This window comes from Antedon bifida, chromosome 1, assembly GCF_963402885.1.
Source record: "Antedon bifida chromosome 1, ecAntBifi1.1, whole genome shotgun sequence".
Lineage (NCBI taxonomy): Eukaryota > Metazoa > Echinodermata > Crinoidea > Comatulida > Antedonidae > Antedon > Antedon bifida.
In genome coordinates this window covers 15,228,567-15,249,964 of record NC_136226.1, presented here as the reverse complement: position 1 = coordinate 15,249,964, position 21,398 = coordinate 15,228,567, and the positions used below count along the sequence as shown (strand labels likewise).

At 33.2% G+C, this 21,398-nt stretch overlaps 1 long non-coding RNA gene across 1 annotated transcript; it reads left to right on the top strand.

Moving 5' to 3' along the window:
• The first annotated feature begins 18,128 nt into the window (after positions 1–18,128).
• Positions 18,129–19,070, top strand: LOC144840062 (uncharacterized). The gene is made up of 2 exons (XR_013611836.1): positions 18,129–18,343; positions 18,570–19,070. It is a non-coding gene; the product is annotated as an uncharacterized LOC144840062 (long non-coding RNA).
• The last annotated feature ends 2,328 nt before the right edge of the window (positions 19,071–21,398 follow it).

Sequence of the window (21,398 nt, the reverse complement as noted above, 5' to 3'; positions counted from 1 at the left end):
AATTGAGCAGAAAAAATGAAATTTGTGACAATAACAATAAGCTATCGCTCTACAGAGAGCGATAGCCTAAAAAGATATTTACAATCACAAGGGTTATCCGCAACTAAGTTGCGGATAACCAACTAGATTTGAACCCGTCACTTTGACGAATTCTGGTTATCCGCCGCGCAAACGTCACGTCATATATTAGAATATTGCGCACAGAAAAACGATTATGCCATTGTGACCTGAAGAAAATAAAATAAAAACCCTCTATTGTGTCTAAGTATATACACAGTATACACTATATACTGTATACATACTACATACATTGCAGAATAGGTGAAAATACCGGAACCCGCCTTTTACTTCAATTTTTAACATGATGACGTCATCATAATGAAACACATAGGAAGCAATTTTGGAATGAAATTATCTGAGCAACAACATATTAACGTGTTGAAGAAATTTGGATACGTAGAATATGGATGCACGCTCTTTTAAATGTCATGAACTATGACGCAAAATATGAAAATACAACTTTTATAATTCAACTGGCCATTTGATGACGTCACAACATCCGATGCGCAAAATGTGTACATAAATTCGTATCTACAATTCAACAGCTTCCAGAAAACGTTTTAATAATGATTATCACTTTTTATTCTGACGAGCTATAACGGATTGAAATTTACTGTAAAGATGAAAATGGTCTAAATCAACGTGTTCGTATGACGTCATTTTAATTTGAAATGATGTCAATCTTTTTTAAAATGACTAGGAAAGGCTGTAAAATCATAATTCAAGAAAAAAAAACATGATTTTCATGCTCCGTGCGCACCTTACGCGTAATTTTTTTCGCGCGCGTGGGAATTTTTGACATGCTCAAAATGTCATGATCAGCGTAGAAAATATGAGGTGCACAACTTCACGTAAATGCCCATATGTTGACAAAGTTATGAAATATTATGTTTACAAGTTTTTGAGATACGTGAGACACAAAAATGGGGGAAAAAGAAATAAGAAAAAAAAAAAAAAAGTAACAGGACGATTACAAGGAGTTATCCGCTACTAAGCGGATAACTAATAACAAAGAAGATGAAAAAGATATTTACAATCACAAGGGTTATCCGCAACTTGCGGATAACCAATTATCCGGATAACCAAAAAATATTGATCCAATACAATCACAAGGAATTATCCGCTACTAAGCGGATAACTAAAAAGATGATGAAACAGGACAGTTTATTTATTATCATGCATATAACCTCTTGATTCTGTCACAATCTTTATTTGTTGTTATTATATGATATTAAAATGGCATAATCAACAAAAAATGTAAAAAAAAAATTTTTCAGGGGGACAATACATCTTTAAATAATGAACATTTCCGTATCTAAAACATGATATTATTTTATTATTTTTAAGATATGACTAATATATCTAAAATTCTCATATATATATAATATATGATAGGCCTATACTCATTCATTTAAGCATCGTTATGCACATGCTTATAGCTATGAATATGTACGTACACAAGTCAATAAAAACACTGAGTTCTAGATTACAATTTTGGGTAGGCTTTGATAAAAAATAGCCAACACTGAATTCCTTATATCAATGTATAGAGTAATGTCTGTTCTACATTTTGGTTTTAATATTTGATTCAATTTGAATTCAGTTCAAATTTTATGCCATTACTTTACAAATAACATATCCTGAAATCAGAAAAAATACAAACTTTTGTGACAACATTAGTATAACAAAAATATATTTCCCAAATTGTTTTGCCTTTTATTCATTCACACTAGGTCCATAGAATATATATAATTAAGAACAACGCAATTCAAGTGTTACCATAGATGTTGTGAAGCTCCAAACTTTGGCCAAAATTGAATTTTTTTGCCACAAGTAAAAACACCCCTATTGAAAATAAATGGTACGGTCCATTCCCATGACCGACCAACAATTTTTTGTCTTTCATCATCTTGTATTAAAAATTAAATTACAAGAATCCGTGTAAGAGCTATTGAAATCAACGTTTACCTTATTTGACAGTGAAATAGGAAAAATTACAAGAAAATGCTGTAATTTTTAAAATGGCAGTTACTATGGCAACAAGATACAGATATCAAAAATAATTTTATCTGTGCATGTTTCAAGCAAACCTCTTTCATTTCGCAAATTTTAAAGAAAATCTATTCTTTTTTACCTCGTGGGTGGACACCGCCCAACTCATTGTTGCATGCGACACATCAATACAACAATACAATACATGTGTGTTTGGCTTTGCAGTTGATAGATGGCTGTTAAACAAATGCCTAAGAAATGCTTTTGTTTAAATACTATCTATAAACATGTGCCAGAGTGTCAATTGTGAAATAACATTTGTTTTGGGAAAATGTTGTTTAATTTTTAAAATATACATTGGGTTATCTTGATTTTGAATCTATATGATAGGCTTAGGCCTAAATCATCCAGAATTTCGGGGGAAAATAACCAATTTTCGGGAAAACCCGCAAATTTTGGGTCTCTTTCTTTCTGTTTTCTTTATTTCGGTATGTTTTAAACTTATATTGAAAAATAATGATTTGCCTAATGCCATAGTGGCTTTTCCATCCAATCCCATCCAATCCTATCAAATTGGTGTAGCGAACCGGCAATGCGTTAAACAAGTGAATTTCTCTCTCTCTGTGAACAGTCTTAAAATACAGTTAAAAACATTAGTGTAGGCCACTATGTAATTTCGTGTCATTTTTTTGTTAAAAGCAAAATTCCAGCTGATTTAGTGTCTTTAGGATGTAAAGTAATAAAAAAAATATGTTGCCATTTTTTTAAAAAAGCTTAAGGGTGTCAAATCCAAGATGGCCGCCAATACGTAAAATATCCAATAAATTTACCATATTGGACAAAGTAACACCCATTATGAATAATATTTTAAGTTAAAATTAATGCTATATTGGTTCTCTGCTATATAAAAATTATTATAAACCTATATTCATTAGTATTTTGACATTTTGAATTTCAAAATGGCCGCCATTTAAAAAAAATGGATTAAATTTCTTATTAAAACATGTGCAAGTTATGACGTTGATTGAAATCACATAAAATGATAGGCCTATGACAACAACACGGTTATTAACACAAAATGGTGGCCATTTTGAATTTCAAAATGGCCGCCATTTTTTTAAAAAGGGTTAAATTTCTTATTAAAACGTGTGTAAGTTAAATTAAATTAGATTGAAATGACACAAAATGATATGCCTACAACAACATGGTGATTAACTAACTCTGCCAAATGAAATATTTCTAATCAGTGCGCTGTCTTGAATGCATATATTATGCATGCAATATAGTAAGTTGACCTTCCTTCGTTCTCTACTATTGTATCCATCAAACTTCAACAGACTGATCTGTGATCCCAACAAGCTTGTTCAGAAACAAATTGGCAAAAGTACTGCAATCAATACCTCATTTCACCCCCAAATGCTCATACGTTCTTATACAGTACTGTACCAGCTGACTATGTGATACGACAAAGAATCTCTATTGGAGTCCTCTTTTACTTTGATAAGTTTGTCACCTGTATTCACCGTCATATATATTTTTTGCCAATATTCATCCTTTTCTTAGGATCCCATATAGTTTGCCTTCTACAAAACTTTTACCAATGCCTCATTTTCTGTCCAATGTCATCATGCCATGGCCAACAAACACCTCTGTGAGATTTGCAGCATTCTTCATTAATCAAGATATCATCTCTCTTTAAATGTTGGCTTTCAAACTCATCAACTAGATTTGCCAGCTCTGATGAAATTATTAATTTGTGTTATTCCAATGATACCATGCTCAATGACCTTGATCAATTGATGTAACTCCAGCAATTCCCTTTGTCACACATACATGTCGTCTCATAAACTCCAATATCAGTAATCTGTTGAAAGTGATACAGCGGAAGTAACCGGCCATAGTTCAGGTGGTCATGAGCAAAGAAATATTTTATAAAAGCATGTGTACTTTCCATGTGTGCAGATATCGTTGTCTTGTGTCTCTGACATATATAGGGATAGTTTAACCACATCTCTCTGTATTCAAGTTAATATCTTTATGATCAGCGTTTTTCAAACAAAATGATACGTCACTTAGAATCATTTTCTCTGTCTGAATTTTTTCGAGAAAAGTGTCAGAAGTTGTAGAGAGAAAGCAGAGTTTTTAAGATATTTGTGTCACTGTTGTATAGGTAATACAATACAACAAAAGCACTGGCCGCAACACTATTTTCACAATGCTACATGTTTAAAAGCCATATAATTCACCAGGTCGAAATAATTGCTTCATGATGTCATCTCTGTCCACTTCCACTCATCTCGGGCAAGAGTCATCACCAGGCATTATCTTGTATTTCCCTAGTACATGAGTTTTTATACCACAACCATGTGCACTCATCAAACCAGTGTATAATGGTGGTCAACTTTAAGGTACATCTAATGAAATTGGTTGAGATTGTTGAAGATGAGAAGTGGGAGTTAATGCTGCCCATGAAGCTTGTGAATGAGCTGTATCTTTCTTCAAGCTTCTGCCAAAAGTTGACAGGTTGAAAACATACCAACCATACTGGTGACCATGGCCTTGAAGTTTCAGACATTGAATTACATGGCAATAACGCATTTATTATTGAACACCATATTTATACAGGATTTCACAATCTATATTATAAGTTAGACAGTTTGTACGTTTGTTTGTTTGTTCGTTATACAAATTTCTGCACATAACCTTACATATTGGGTATCAAAATGACCAGAATTGTACCGGGAAAGTTCTAATTTGAACATCATCCGCCATCTAGGATCTAAGTTAAGCTTAGTTCCCACTAGGACGCAATGCAAGGACGTAGACGCAACGCAAACCAGTTGACCAATGACAAGCGACCGTCAAATAAATCCATCGCTTGTGATTGGTCAAATCCCTTACGTTGCGTTACGTCGTTTTGTTGCGTCTCTAGTGGGAACCAAGCATTAGGGGCCAAAATGTGGTCAAAATGGCCCACTTTTCCTCACTTTCGATGTTAGTTCTGTTTCAGCACGTAACCATGCATATGGGGTATCAAAATGACCGCAATTGTACCGGGAATTTAATTTTGCTTAGGCTAGGGGTAGTAAGCTATCAAATTGACCAGAACTGTGTGGTAGGAAATTGTTATAAAGTATTTTAATTAGCCCTGGAAAGGGGTGGGGATGTATGCCTGTCACCAAGACCGAAACTGTACTGGGAATGTTTTAAACTACATCTGAAAACAGGCACTGAGGGATTATGAGTTGGTAGTGATGGCTAACATAATTTGTACTGGAAACGTCTTAAACACAATCACCCAGTATCTGGGATGTGTTGGGAGGGAGGAAGAGGGGCGGAAATACTGGCGTAATGAAGTATAACGTGATTGGAATTGTACTAGGAAAAGTTACTACATTTGAACTGTCCATGGGAGGAGTTTGTTTTTGTGGCTGGGATGGTGATAGGAGAAAGAAGGCTGGGGTCCGCAGTATCTAAATTATATATATCAGCCAATATGACACCTATTCATTTACACAGTTTACAACGTACTTAAAACATAGGCCTATCATAGCTATGTATACCCCTAACCCTAAAGTTGAATTGACATTTGTCCTGGGAAGAATTTGTTTTTAAAAAAGAGTGTGGGATGTTATTGAAGAGGGGTGGAGGTTGGCGGGTATAGGGACACTGGGGTCTGAGAAGGCTTTAAACTAATTTAGAAAGCCGCCCTGTGGCGGGTATAATTGCCAGTAAGGTATAAATACACTTGGTCCTGTCTGAGATACAAACATTGAAATAAAAGTTTCACTTTTATGAAAAGAAATGAGATCTATAATTTAGATTTAGAATTAATTGTTGCTGAATATTTGATATCAATGTAAGTTGTTCCATACTTTTGCAACTCCAACTTTGAACGATTAGGTAATTCAAGGGTCATAGTAGGGGTATTATATATCTATTATATAGAGAACATTGACAACTTTAGACAGCCTTATATTTAGACAATCCTATGAGAAGTGACTATTTTAGAACATTGTGTTGAAACAGCAAAAATTATTTAAATTTATTTTTTAGTGGCGGCCATTTTGAAATCCAAGATGGCCGACAGATTATCGCTATACATAGTTAAGATTGTATAATGTGTAATACCATCAGAACGGACTTGTTCCACATTCATAATTTGTGTTATTGGTGATATTCTGGTTTTAAATAGGGTTATTTGAGTATTGGCGGCCATCTTGAATTTGGTCCTTTAAATTTCTTTAGAAAAAATGGCAACATATTTTTTTTCATTCCTTATATTATCAAGATATGAAATAAAGTCAAAGTTTGCTTTTAACAAAAAATATACACGACATTCATATAAACGACATAGCCTACATTACATCATCAATTGTCGATTATATCAGTGAAAACCTATAGGTACTTAAGTATCTACTTACCGTTAAACAACATACTTACGTTGATTGATCGAAATGCCGAGAAAAGACAAACAAAATGTGAAAGATGACACTAGCCCACCTGGTTGCGAAGGTAAACAAGCAGAATCACAGGGTCCCGGATCACATGATGTCGACTGGCGCCAAATACAAACAATGCATGAGAAGCATGACGCTGTACTAGCAAACCAAGTTACCATCTTGGCGAGATTAGACAAGGTTGAAAGTCGACTTACCAATGTTGAATCGATCCAGAAAACTATTGAGGCATTAATCTTATTTGCCCAAGAATTAAGTGATCAAAACAAGAAGGATATTGAGAAACTTACCTAACAAAATGAAACGCTGTCATCCAATGTTGAAGGATACCAAGATTCATTAACAATGATTAAATAAGAAATTGTACAACTTGAAAGGTATTCAAGAAGTTTTAACTTAGGGTTTGGTGGAATCAAAGAAAATAATGAAGAAGATCCTTTTACGGTCCTGAAACATTTAATTGAAGACAAGCTTAATATTCATGATAAAGTGGACATCGAGAATGCACATCGTACTGGACGTAACATGCAGAACAGTAAGCCTCGGCAAATTATTGCCAAATTTTTATATAGGCCTAAAAATATAAAGTACTAAAATCGGCAAAACAATTGTTGAGACGGGATCACACCTATTTCGTAACAGAAGACTTACCTTGGGCAGACGTTCAAGAGAAGAGAAGGTTAAGAGACGTGATGACTAAGGCATACAACGAAGGGAGGAAACTGGTATTTAGAAATGGGAAATTATACATAAATGACATATTACACAAACAATGACTTCTCTCTCTGATATAATGTCATGGTTGTATCTACAAGTAATTTTAGTTAAAGATGTATTGTCCCTTTGACTAATTCCAAAAAATTAAAAAATAACATATTTCGAAAAAAGGTGGGTCATTTTGAAGTATCATAATAGTTATTAACTATCACCAAAAATTTGTCGGAAAAAAAAATCATTTAACCGAAATACAGATTTTTGTTTAAAAAATAACTTTGACTTCCAGTCAAAGTTTTCGATCAAAACATGAAACGCGCTTGTTTGGCTACTCTGTATGCATAATCATAAAACTTCCTCACAATCTGTGTGAAAATACCTTCTCAACCGTGACGAGTAAACAATCCTAATTAGCATATGCATAATGCGTACTCATGGTTTGAAATGTTTGTTTACTTTCGCTCGCGATGATTTTCCAGACGAAATGTAATCAAACTAATTTACCTGTTAATTACGTAAACTTGTTGCTTTTGGCTTGAATTTTCGACTTAAAGTGAATAACTTTAATATTACTTTGATATGGCCAATTTAAATTTAGAATATTTTGACCTTTATTTTTTTGTGTTTCAAGGGACAATACATCTTTAAGATTATGAGACAGATTATGGTATGGTATACCCACAACAAATTACATGCCTTAATAATCATATCCTCGTTAATAATATGTGTACTTTACTGTATATACATATGGGTGTATGTATATGCATATGTATATTTGTATGTATGTGTATTTTTACGTGTTATGTATGTACATGTATATACTTACCTCTTATTACCTTGTACTTACCGTTTAACTTGTCTTTTCGAGACTAAATACATCACAGAGAAGGTTATTCACTATAATTACATAGAGTTACTATAGTAGCTAGATCAACTTTCGTATGCACTTTGAGGTCCAGAGAATTTGACTTCAGAAATTGGTTTAGCGTGTTCAAACAATCATTTTTGGCTTGGTTACACATTTTGAAAATGTGGCAAAAGGTCAAAAGGTCAGGGTCAAAGGTTATAAGACCAAACACCATTAGGTCCTTAAATCTCGACAACCACTGATCACAGCGAGGTAATTTTGATCTCAAATTGATCAGAAGGTATACATTCATATTCAGTCTAATGAAACATATTAGTCAAAAATGACCGTAAATGCCTTTTCTGACCTTTGACCCATAAACCAGGGCATGTCTGTATCTCCGTAACCATTGGCCGTAGAGACTTGAATTTGGGCTCAAATTGTTCGAAATATACATTTAGTTATTTGTTACACATTTTGAACAATGTTACAAAAGGTCAAAAGGTCAAGGCCAGGGGTTATATGAATAAACACAAATAGGTATTTGTATCTCGGCAACCACTGGTCACAGCAAGTCAATTTTGGTCTCAAAATGTTCAGAAGGTATACATTCATATTCAGTCTAATGAAACATTTTAGTAAAAAATGAACGGAAATGACATACATACCAGGGCATCTTCATATCTCTGTAAGTACTGGTCGTAGAAACTAGCAGTTGGTCTTAAATCACTCATTTGATACACATTTATATTTTCTTTAATGAGAAAGTATATTATTAGCCTACTATCACTCAGTCCAAATAAAAATAAAAGCACTATTGTTAAGTAGTCATGTAGACAGGTAATTAGTATAAAGTTAAGTGCAGTGAAGCGTTACAATCAACAGCACATGGTAAAAGCATAGGAGCAATACAGCACATGATGAGAGCATGGTAAATAGGAGCAATACTTTATATTATCACTGTAAGTATATAATATAAAGCAAAAAGATACAGAATTATAATAATGTAAAATTGATTTTATAAATGTTTGCTTTGCATTAGCACTAGGCATATACTTGTGAGGAATGTAGGCCTACATGGACTAGATAATGTTGTAGTCCTGATGAGTCTAAAGTGCAGTAGTTCTAGGCGACTCACTGCCATGTTATAATAATAATAAACAGAACAGAGGTTTACATATAGGGTAGATAAATAATAAAATAATTATTTGTTTTTATAAAAATAATATATTTTTCTAAAATTCAAATCAGGAGGATTACATTTTGGCATTCTTCACAACCAACAATGGATGAAATTAGTAAATGCATCATCTGTGGGAGCAGTAATGGTAAACTTACAGGCACTTTTGGTGGACGTGAACGCATAAAGACTGCAGCAACAAGGATGAAAGACAGTGGTGTCCTTCAAGCTTTATCTGATAATGAAGATTTTAAGTATCACTTAAAAAATAAAAATTGCTATGCAACATACTTATTACGGAGCAATCGTATTAAAGATGACACAAATGATGATAGTGCCGGTTCGTCAGTTGATCCACCTTGTTTTAAAAGGTGTCTTAGGGAACAGGAGGCTGACGCATCTACACGTATTAATAAAAAGACAAAAATATTAAAAACGCGTGTAATCTGCAACAAAGAAAGAGAGCCTGTAACTTTGTATAGAATATGTGAGAATAGCAGGGCTAATATTTTTCTTTCTGCTATTAACTTTAACGCTGATGATGTTTCCACAAGGTGTGCTTTTCTTAAAGATGCAGGTGATGTGTTTGCTGCCGATATATATTATCATGCAGGATGTATAAGATCAGGTTGACAGACTTTTTGATAAAACCAGTAATTAATGGTGAAATATTTGATTGTCTTGATTTGAAAAACAAAGGATACAGCTTAACTGATATAAGAGAACAAATCAACATACATTTACCTGAATCTGAACAAATAGACAACAGAAGAACCAAAGTTTTGCTAATCAATTATTTTGAGGATCAAGTATGTTTTCGGAGGAACTCACAAATGATTTTCTCTAGTTCTTTGTTAAAGTTTGACACTTTATACTCTGCTGATAAAAATGCTGTAAAGAATCTGGCCACAGAGTTAAGAGATGAATGCAAAAACCATAAATTTGGTCTAAATGAAGTTCTATGTAATCTTGATAATATTGAATCATGCATGGAGCAATTTAAATGTAATCGTCCAAAAGAAATGGCTGGAATTTGTAAGGTTGATGTTCACCTATCATAAAACATCTTCGCAAGAATGGTTATTTAAATTTGGTGTCATTTTTCAAGTTTTTACACACTGGGTTACTGATGGAAATAGAACACCTTTTCATTGTAGTTTGGTTGAAACAGTCCATAATATATCAAGATCAAGACAGTTAATAGATATCTTAAATAGATCTGGTTTATGTATGAGTTACGACGAAATGAAGAGAATTGACACATCATTAGCCATGCATACAGTTGAGTTAGCTGGAGCTCATAGATAGTCCTGTGTCCGAAAATGTTAATTCCATGTGATACAAGGTGCCATGGATAATTTTGATCATAATGAAAATATAATGTCTGGAAAGGGTACAAGCAATGATACTGTATTATTTATATTTCAAAATTCAATCAAGGGAGAAGGTACTGTTCCTAAGAGTAGAGAAACCATATTATCTCCATTACAGACAAAGGATCGGAAGTTACCAAATACTCTGCCATGCCAACAACTGTGCCATTCATACCTCAGGAAGGGATTTGGTAAAAAACACGATGGATTTTCACCAACAAGCTATACAGTGGATACATCAATATCAAATCAGATTTACAGAAACTACCAGAAAACTTGGACATGTTTTGGGCATGTGTTGACAATAAAGTTGAACTCCAGAACTATTTTTTTAAATGGCTGACGATTAACTACACTGGAAACAAAAGTGTGTACATAGGTGGCATTCAAGATGGTAACATTTACTATATGCAAAATGATATGCGACAAGAGAGTGCATGATGTTGCTAGCTTGACCAACTGTACTCATGAAGAAGCAGATGACAGAATCATGATCCATGTAAACAATGGAGTGGAGTCTGATATAAAATGTATTGTAGTTGCTTCTAGCGATACCGATGTATTTGTCAATCTTTTATATCATTATACTTGTACCTGGAAAGAAAGAGGCTTAACACAGTTATGGGTGATATGCAGGTCGAAAGTAAAGAACAGACATGTTGCGCCCATTCATGAAATCACAGCGAATATGAGTAGAGATTTAATACTTCCAGCAATTCATTCCTTAACAGGTTGCGATTCTACTAGAAGTAGGACCGAAGATTGCTAGTATGAAATTGGAAATGGAAGATGTGGCAGTTTCACTTTTAAGAAACTTTGGTAAAATGGAAATGTCAAAAGAAATGATTCCTAGTTAAATGCTTGAAGAGAAAGACAAAGTCATGTACCTTTGACCAGTTGAGAAATGAACTATACCACCAACAGTCATTTAAGTTTGAAAAGTTACCATGTTCATCAGCTTCCATAAAAGAACACATTAAGAGAGCCTACTTTCAGTGTCATCTATGGTTATCGGCGGCAAAACTTCACAATCCAAACCTATTAGATCCCAAGTTATTTGGATATATGCAGTGTGGGGAAAAGCTTGTTCCAACAATTATCACTTAAAACACCAGACCAGAGGACTTGCCACAACCATGTAAGTGTTTGGCGTGTAGTAGTGATAAATCATGTGCCTGCAGAAAAAGTAAACTTCCATGTGTCAAATTGTGTGTTCTGTGAGTCATCGAAATGCAAAAATATGTCAAGACAATCATAAGTATGTTACATCTATCGTTTATATAATTTTACATTTAGTACAATATTTTCTGTTGGGATCGTTTAACAAATATTCACTAAATAAGTATGTATAGATACGTTAATGATGGTATTTCTAGTGGTCTTTCAACCAAATGTTTTATTAGAATAAGTGTAAATATTTATATTTCGAACAATTTGATACCAAAATTAAGTTCCTGCGACCAGTACTTACAGCGATATGAAGTGGTATGTATGTCAAAGGTCAGAAATTTCATTTCACTAAATTGTCCCATTACACTGAATATGAATTCTTGCCTTCTGAACATTTTGAGACCAAAATTGACTCGATGTGACCAGTGGTTGCCGAGATACAAATACCTATTTGTGTTTATTCATGTAACCCCTGGCCTTGACCTTTTGTAACATTGTTCACAATGTGTAACAAATAACTAAATGTATATTTCGAACAATTTGAGCCCAAATTCAAGTCTCTACGACCAATAGTTACAGAGATACAGACATGCCCTGGTTTGTGGCATTTCCGGTCATTTTTTTTACTAAAATGTCCTATTATACTGAATATGAATGTATACCACTGGTCACAGCGAGGTAATTTTGGTCTCAAATTGATATTTAAGGACCTAATGGTGTTTGGTATTATAACCTTTGACCCTGACCTTTTGACCTTTTGCCACATTTTCAAAATGTGTAACCAAGCCAAAAATGATTGTTTGACCACCCTAAACCAATTTCTGAAGTCAAATGCTCTGGACCTCAAAGTGCATACGAAAGTTGATCTAGCTACCAGAGTAAGTAGGAATAATCATCTAAGTTATGTTTTATAATAGTCTACATGAGTACGAAAATGAAACAATGGGAATTACAGAAACTAATTACTATCTTGTTAACGAATTTGTCTCTAAATTTAATATTGATAGATAAAATTTTGATAGCATAAGTGAGTTTATATCCTCATTGAACCGAGAATTTTCTTGTATAGCTTTATTTGAAACATGGCTATCGAAAAATGATATACCTAATATGTACAACGCGTGTAACAGCAAACACAGCTTCAATAATCGACAATATTCTTACGAATTCACAGCAATATCATCAGATAGAATCAGGAATAATTTACACAGATATTTCAGACCACTATCCTATCTTTTGCATAAATAAATCGGTTAAAATTCCAACAAAACATGAGCACAAATATAAGTTACAGTGTAGCTATTCCTGTCGCAATAAAGAACTATTCAGAACTGAACTAGAATGGCAAGACTGGGAGAATGTAATTAATAGCTGTTATGCAAATGAGTCGTACGTTAACTTTCGTAACAAACTAAATAGACTAATAGATAAATGCTTTCCCTTAAAAAATATACAGAGAGCAAATATAAATAAATCTCTGTGGATCACTGAAGGTATTGCAATATCAATTTGAAGAAAAACTATACAGTTTGTATAGAAAAAATCTGACACTTTATAGAAAATCTATAGAAAAAAATTAACTAAACTAATACGACTAAGAAAAACGAAGTACCTGTATGAAGAATTTGAGAAAAAAAAAAATAACTCTAAAAAAACATGTCGAACTATTAACAATTTATTAGGTAAAAATTACAATTTGGGAAAACCGTCAAAGATGTTCTTAATACAAACTGTTACAAAAATGAACAAGATCAAGCAGAAGCAATAAATTCATATTTTATTAATATTGACAAAAATATAGCAACTGATATAAAAAATAAAAGAGGTTAAATAGGATAGATCCACTAACGTTAATGTCTGGCAATTATGCCAATTCTATGTTTATTAAGGCCAGTAAATGAACATGACATTAAGAAATATATTGATAATCTAGATGTAAGTAAGTTACCTGGTAATGATGGAATTGGTGCTCGTTATATTAAACCATTTTCGCAATGCCTAACAATACCGATTAAACATATTGTTAATATATCATTGACAACTGGTTGCTTTCCAGATGAATTAAAGATTGCCAGAACTGTGCCTATATTTAAGGGTGGCGATGAAAATGACATAACAAATTATAGACCTGTTTCAGTCTTATCTTGTATTTCTAAAATTTATGAAAGGGTTGTGTATGATCAAACAACTCAATACCTTGACAAACCTAACATCATTAATAAATCACAGTTTGGTTTTCACAAAAACCACTCTACGAGCCATGCACTTTCATAGATACGGGTCTACCCTATAGACAACTACAACCCGGACAACTACCACCCGGACAATAACCCCCTGGACAATCACCCTCCTAGGACAACTACCTCCCGGACAACTACCCTCTTAGGACAACTACCCTCTTAGGACAACTACCCTCTTAGGACAACTACCCTCTAGGACAACTACCCTCTAGGACAATTAGCCTCTAGCTACCCACTAGGAAAATTACAATTGGCTCATAGGACAACTACAGCTTTGGACAACTACGATTGGTAACCAAATTAACAAGTTGCTTCTTTTGGTGCCAATTGTATTGTAAAATCAAATTGTGTGTGACAATTGTGACTACGAGGCGTTGTACCACACTATACATTTAACAATATTTGACGTGAAATTATTAAAATACCTAAAATTTGTAGTCTATATAATAAGTGTAGAGATATTTATATTTTAAAAACTTCTAGGACCAACTATGAAAAAACGATTTCCTCAATTGGCGCAGTTAGCTATGTTTTCATAATAGGAATACTAAGAAATGTATGAACCTGTCAAACGGGAGAGAGAGAGAGACTAATTTTCAAATAAAATAGTGTAGGTTTTTTTTTTATCTAAAGTAAAATTAGGAGGTTCTTTGCTGTAGAATACGAATTGGCATAAAATGAAATAAGTAGAAATGTTTAAGTCATAAACACATCATGGATATAATTATTCTTTAGATTCTAAAAACGTTTATCGTCCTATTTTCTCAGGAGTGGGGAGAAAATGTAAAAAACAAATCAATTAAAGTTCTTGAAGTAGTAACAGCCAAACCAATATTCCATTATTACTGGACTTGTAGTAGTAAATGTATAATGTCATTAAACAGCATGACATAAGCTCTTACGGCAAAACATTTGTTTTCGAAAAGAAAAAAACAAAACAAAATCGGGCCAATTTTATCAATATAAGGGGCTGCTCCAGTCCCACTATCTTACAACTAACCCTCTAGAACAAAAACACTCTCTGAACAACCACACCTACACCTTAGGTTATAATTACGATCTTGTAAAACTTACTGAACTTCAAAACATAGGGAGAGAGATTGATCTTAAATGAAAGACTGTTTGATTGACTGGTGCAGCTAGGTAAACTTTATTTTCCTAGATTCATATACGGCATCTTCATGTCACACAAAAATAAAATAAGCCCACCCCTTTATTTTTCAAGATTGGAATATGTTTTAATAATTTGATCAATTCTTGTTTAATGTAAAATAAATGCTGACAATATGCATATTAAAAAATTCAAAATCTTTCATTTAAGATCAATCTCTCTCCCTATGTTTTGAAGTTCAGTTTTTCAAGATCGTAATTATAACCTAAGGTGTAGGTGTCATGATATAGGTGTGGTTGTTCAGAGGGTGTTGTTGTCCTAGAGGCATAGCAGTTGGACTAGAGGGTAGTTGTCCTAGAGGGTAATTGTCCGGGTGGTAGTTGTCCGAGTGGTAGTTGTCCAGGGGGTAGTTGTCCGGATACGGAAAAAATTACTTCAGCAATAGATGAACAAATGATAAGTATCGGCGTCTTCCTAGACCTTTCTAAGGCATTTGATACGATAGATCATGAGATTCTCTTACAAAAACTCAAATTTTATGGTATTAGGGGCATTGTTCTTGAATGGTTTAAGAGCTACTTATATATGAGAAAACAATATGTTCACATGGAAAACTGTAAATCAATTCTTGGGCCGTTATTAATTATAATTTATACAAATGACATTGTTGAAAGTAGTAAATATTTAGAATTTGTCATATTTGGTGACGATACTAACATATTTTTTAAGCACAAAGATATAAACCTTTTAATTAACATTTTAAATACAGAATTAAGTAAATTAAGTGATTGGTTTACTGCAAAATACAAAGAAGACCAAGTTTATCGAATTTAGAAGCATGTATAAGAAAAAAGATACCAATAACTATACTTTATTTATTAATGATGTTGAAATTGAAAGAGTTAGTAAAATTAAGTTCTTAGGTGTCATTCTTGATGAGTTTGTAATATTCCATGATCATATAGATACCATTACTATGAAAATTGCAAGGGTCATTGGTGTATTGAACAAACTTAAATATATTGTTCAATCAAATGTTCTGTTAATAATGTACAACTCGTTAATTTTACCTCACCTAATATATGCAATAACTATTTGGGGAGTTGCGGGAATACATATACTTAAAAAACGAGCGATCAGAATTATATGTCAAGTGCATTATCAGCATCCATCAGCAAATTTTATAACAAAAACCTATTAAATATTTTTGACTTGTATGAGAAGTACACTGCTGTATTTATGTTTCAATTCCACATGGGCAATTTACCAGTTTTTGTAACTCTTTTTTGACAAAAATGGAAACTGTACATGAGTATGGTACGCGGAAGAAGAGTGATTTCCCTATTGCTCTAAAAAGAACAAATATAGGACAGAGAAGTATTGCCTATAGAGGGGCAAATATTTGGAACCGTTTGCCTGAAAACATAAAGTGCAAAACTAAAATTGGAAAATTTTTAAATTTTTAAAAAAAGGAAATACAAAAACTATTAATAAATTAATACTCACTCATGTAGAGTTCACTTTTGTTACTTTTTATTTCTATTTGATATTTTTTAACTTTTATTGTTTTATTTGCTAATTAGATTTGGTATTATTTAAAGGGTAATGTGTTTAAGAGCTTCGGCTCATTGCATAACCCATTTTGTATCAAATTCGTTTTCCGTTCATTAATTATGATTTAGATTAAACTTATAGAAATATTCTTGTAAAAGAAATATTGTATATATATTCTGTTGATACAAAATAAATGGTACGTCTAGTACCGCGAATAATAAAAACTGTATGACCACTTTACTAGTAGGGGTATTGTTTCGGTAGATGGGATTGGTTCTAAACCCATTCAGATGTTACAAGATACTGGGGCCTTACAAAGTCTGTTATTTCAAGGTACCCTTCCCCTTTCCGTTTATGGGGGTTAATGTTATTGTTAAAGTGTCCCACTCCACATGGTTAAATTGCGTTACGAGTTTGAGTGCCTATTGTCACAAATAAAGACCGTTTCAAATACATTTCCTAGCTTGCCTTAAGACCGAAAAACTTGTATACATGCTCACACGGAGATACCGAAATTTAGTGATTATGACATTTCTGGTACACCAGTTGGTTTCTTTTTCCAATTTGATATTTTTATGTGTAAAGGGCGCCCACCTGAGGCTCCCGCCGATAACGATTGGACGGTCATTTATTAAATTGTAAATCCAAGCTGTTATAGAAACAGTGTGTTGCAATTGGCCCACGACCACAATCTTCCCGGTCATTTAGGTGTTAAGAAAGGAAGCCTTAGCCTTGGTGTTTGTTTTTCAGAAATATGACTTAGTAAGTAAGCATGTAAAAGGGGAAGAAAACGTGATCGCTGATACTCTCTCTAGGTGCCGAGTTGTGCACAGGGAAATTGATTGGTTAGACCTATGTAAAAGTAATAGTGCTAGTTAGTCTAATTCATGATATTTTAATGATTGATGCATAGTTAATTTCATTGACTATATAATAAAAAGCTGTTATATTTTATGTTGTTTACCAGAATACCATTGACAATTTTAAAATCTTGAAGTAGAAAACATTTAAGTAAATATAATTTGTTAGACATGCTGTTAGATAAAGTTTTCAGCCTGTTTAAAACTTTTCTGTAAGAGGTAGGGTGTGACGCATGGCTAATTAGCATATTTTGTATTTAATGCACAGCGTGTTATTGTTCGCTCTCTGTTCGCTCACAGCTAGCATTGAGCTTATATGTATGTTAACGCCAATGAATGGTTTTCTGAGATTTTTTTGTTATTACTTGGGAACATCAAAGGAATTAGTAACTGTAGTGATAAACTAACAACTACTGCCACCATTTATATTTTGTGTTTTCTTACCTCCATTTTTGACCATCTAGATCTTGCACTTGCTCGGTTACCTCTGGCAGAGTCTGCGACAGATTGTATACACTGTCTTTGACGTGAAACATGAGTACAACTATTCTGACAGTGTTTGGGTCTTCAGCACTGACAATTTGAACCTCTGCTTTGAAGCTTTCTCCCCCGTGATCCCCTACGAACTTCAACCATATTTCATTGTTGTGAAATATTTGAAGCTGACCTTGTCTGTGAAAAGAAAATAGTATTTAAAATTTTTTTTTAAAACAGATATTTCAATACTGAAGAATTTTTAGTGACTGAAAATGAAGTGTTCTACTCATGTGATACTCATCAAGGTAATTAAGACCAATCCTTTGATATGAGGAGCATCTCATTCTCAAGAGAGCTCTAGTTGTCGTTGCCTCATTCTCTTTTCTGACGGTAACCCTGGAATATACCTATATGTATATACAATCAACAATGATTTTACAAAGAACTATAATGATTTATAAATTCTTGCTGTTTTTTTTTTTTTTCTTTTAGAAATACTAATAATGATCATCACCTTCTTATCTTTAATAGCTGGTTCCAGACGATGTTTGAATCCATCATCAATGCAAGTGCCTTGTCCACCATGATGTTTTTTGGAGTACCCGTTTCTTCAATGGTCGTCTTTGGTGTGGATTTTATCATGGCAATTTCCTGCTCATGAAAAGCGTCTTTACTGACACTCTGGCTGTATTCATGTATGTCGTGGCATCTTCTGTTTAGTTTTTTTTAGAACAAATGCTGCTGGAAACTGTTGAATTGACTATGAAGCCTATTTTTCGTGGCTGTTTAAAAACATTAATTTTGTTATTCCCCAATTATGTATTCCCCAATAAGTTAGTATACATCAATATTGTTATTTTTGTATTTGTTAAGCTGAGTTGAGCGATACATGCAAACTAAGTTTGCCTTAATAAATAATTGTGCCTACTATTATACTGCACTTAATGTGTATGATACATGCTATGTCAAAAAACTGTCAATTGAATGAACATTAACAAAAAATATATTAAAATATTCAATAGTTGTGTAGTAGTTGTATTGTACAAGATGATAAGGTATTTGAGGTAATATTACACAATACGTACTCTTTCGTTTGTTCCAACAATGGCCTCTCCACCTTCTAATTTTAGTCTTTTTACTAACTGGTCATTGAATTTGATTATTGCCGGAGGTATGTGGGGTTCTTCTAAGCTGTCTTGGAGTACTTCAACAGAATTTATCACATCTCAATTTCTTTTAAATTTGTTGGCATGTGCAACACAATTATGGTGATTACAAACTTTCGGGCTGGTTGTTGACATTCGTCTAGGCTTTTTAAAATTTGAAAGATGACATCGGTCACAGATATTTACAGGCATCCATATCTTAAACCCTTTATAAAATTTGTTTAAAAAATAACACCAAGCTTATATTTGGAAATATTAAAATACACACAGGACTATATTATGGCTATTTCATAAATTTATAATGCGGAAGTCCAAATCTCTATCAAAAAGGCTGTGGCTAATTTTTAAATCAAAAGGGCTCTCGGAACACTTTTTGTCCTATTTTCGCTATATGACGCGGATGTGAATATTACACATGTAAACGCGCTATAGAGAGAGTTTGTACATGTACTGTGTGACAATTTTATTTTTGTTCACAAAATAATGCGGAGAGTAATTACAAACCAAAAAATGGTGCATGTGTAATAGCTGCTGATTTCGCGAATCGCGCACGTGAGCAGAGCAGCAGCATGGATTATTCGGACGACGTAACATGTTCAATGAATTGGTGTGACGGAGATCAGACATACGCGAGGGAAGCATTATATTATTAGGTGATCATTTAGAATAAAATGATCACCTATTGTTATTGTATAAAATCTTTATTACACTGTATTGTTATTCTTAATATTTATTTCTTTCTGTACAAATTTTGTGTGTCAATTATCTCAAAAAGTTAAATGTCAATAATCACAAAAATTTTAAAATATATTAAAAATAATTTAGTTTAGTCGTAGTTAGTTTTTCAGCGTGATCACTCATCCGTGACGTCATTTATACGCCATTTTGTGAAATCACATTATCAATCATATCTCTATAATTCATTATCATGTGTGAATAAAATTCACTACACATAAACTTCAGGTCAAAGGTAAAAATATTAGCAAATAAAAACTTGCGCATTTCAAGGTCATGCCCGTGAAATTGCGAGTTAAAAATTTGGAAAGCTCAAAATTAAGTTTTGATAAATTTAGAGCATGAATTAGGCCATTCGCGTGTTTAAAAAAAGTAGTTCTCGGGTGGGACTCGAACCCACGACCTCCAGATCACTAGCGTGGCGTTCATACCTCTAGACCACCGAGCTTGCGCTGATGGCTAGCGGTTAGATTCGAGCCAAAGTAAGCAGCGGGTACTGCACCAACATGATTGTAATTGTAGTTTTGCGTAATAAAAAAATTACTGCGCAAAAAAAAAAATTATCACATATTAATGAAATTCACTACACGTAAACTTCAGGTCAAGGGTAAAAATATTAGCAAATAAAAACTTGCGCGTTTCAAGGTCATTCGCATGAAATCACGCGTTAAAAATTTAAAAAGCTTGAAATTAAGTTTGATTTAGAGCATGAATTAGGCCATTTGCACGTTTTAAAAAATTACTGCGCAAAAACATGTTTTTGCACGCTCTGTACTTAAAAAGCGTAAAAAAATACGAATTTTTTGTACAAATTGCATTCTACTCACCTCACTTAGTACATTCACCAAATTTGAGTCCATTCCGACTTAAAATAACGCTATACAAGCAGGTTAAAAATGACAAAATGTGCACATTAATTGCATAAAAGTGCTGAAAATGGTGAAAAATAAGGCATTTTTAAAATGAAAATATTTCTTCAGAATGCATGATGACCCCCAATTTTTTTAACTTATTTTTAACTATTTTTTAACACTTGAATTTAAAATTAAGTTTTTTTTCTCTTTCGTCATATTTTATCACATTCCATAGAACGCATCTCTGTTATTTTGTGCCCGATTTTCGCTCAAATTTTAGTATGCGATTGCTCAATTAATTGACTTTCTCATGACTTGCCACTATTTTAATTTTGATGACGTCATCGCGCGTAAAAACTTGAATAACGTAGATTGTGTAATTTGACCTTCAGCATATATTTAAATATCTCACATCTTTTCAGAATTAAAGGTGACCTTGTTGATTATAATTGATTATGAAAGCTGATGAAATGTAGATATAAATTCATATAAAAACTAGAATTTAATTCGTCACTTTGACGAATTATAGGTGATCATTTTTATCCTTTTACTGAAATTAATTTTTTTTTTAAACATGCACGTACGTTAACATACAATCAGAAAAT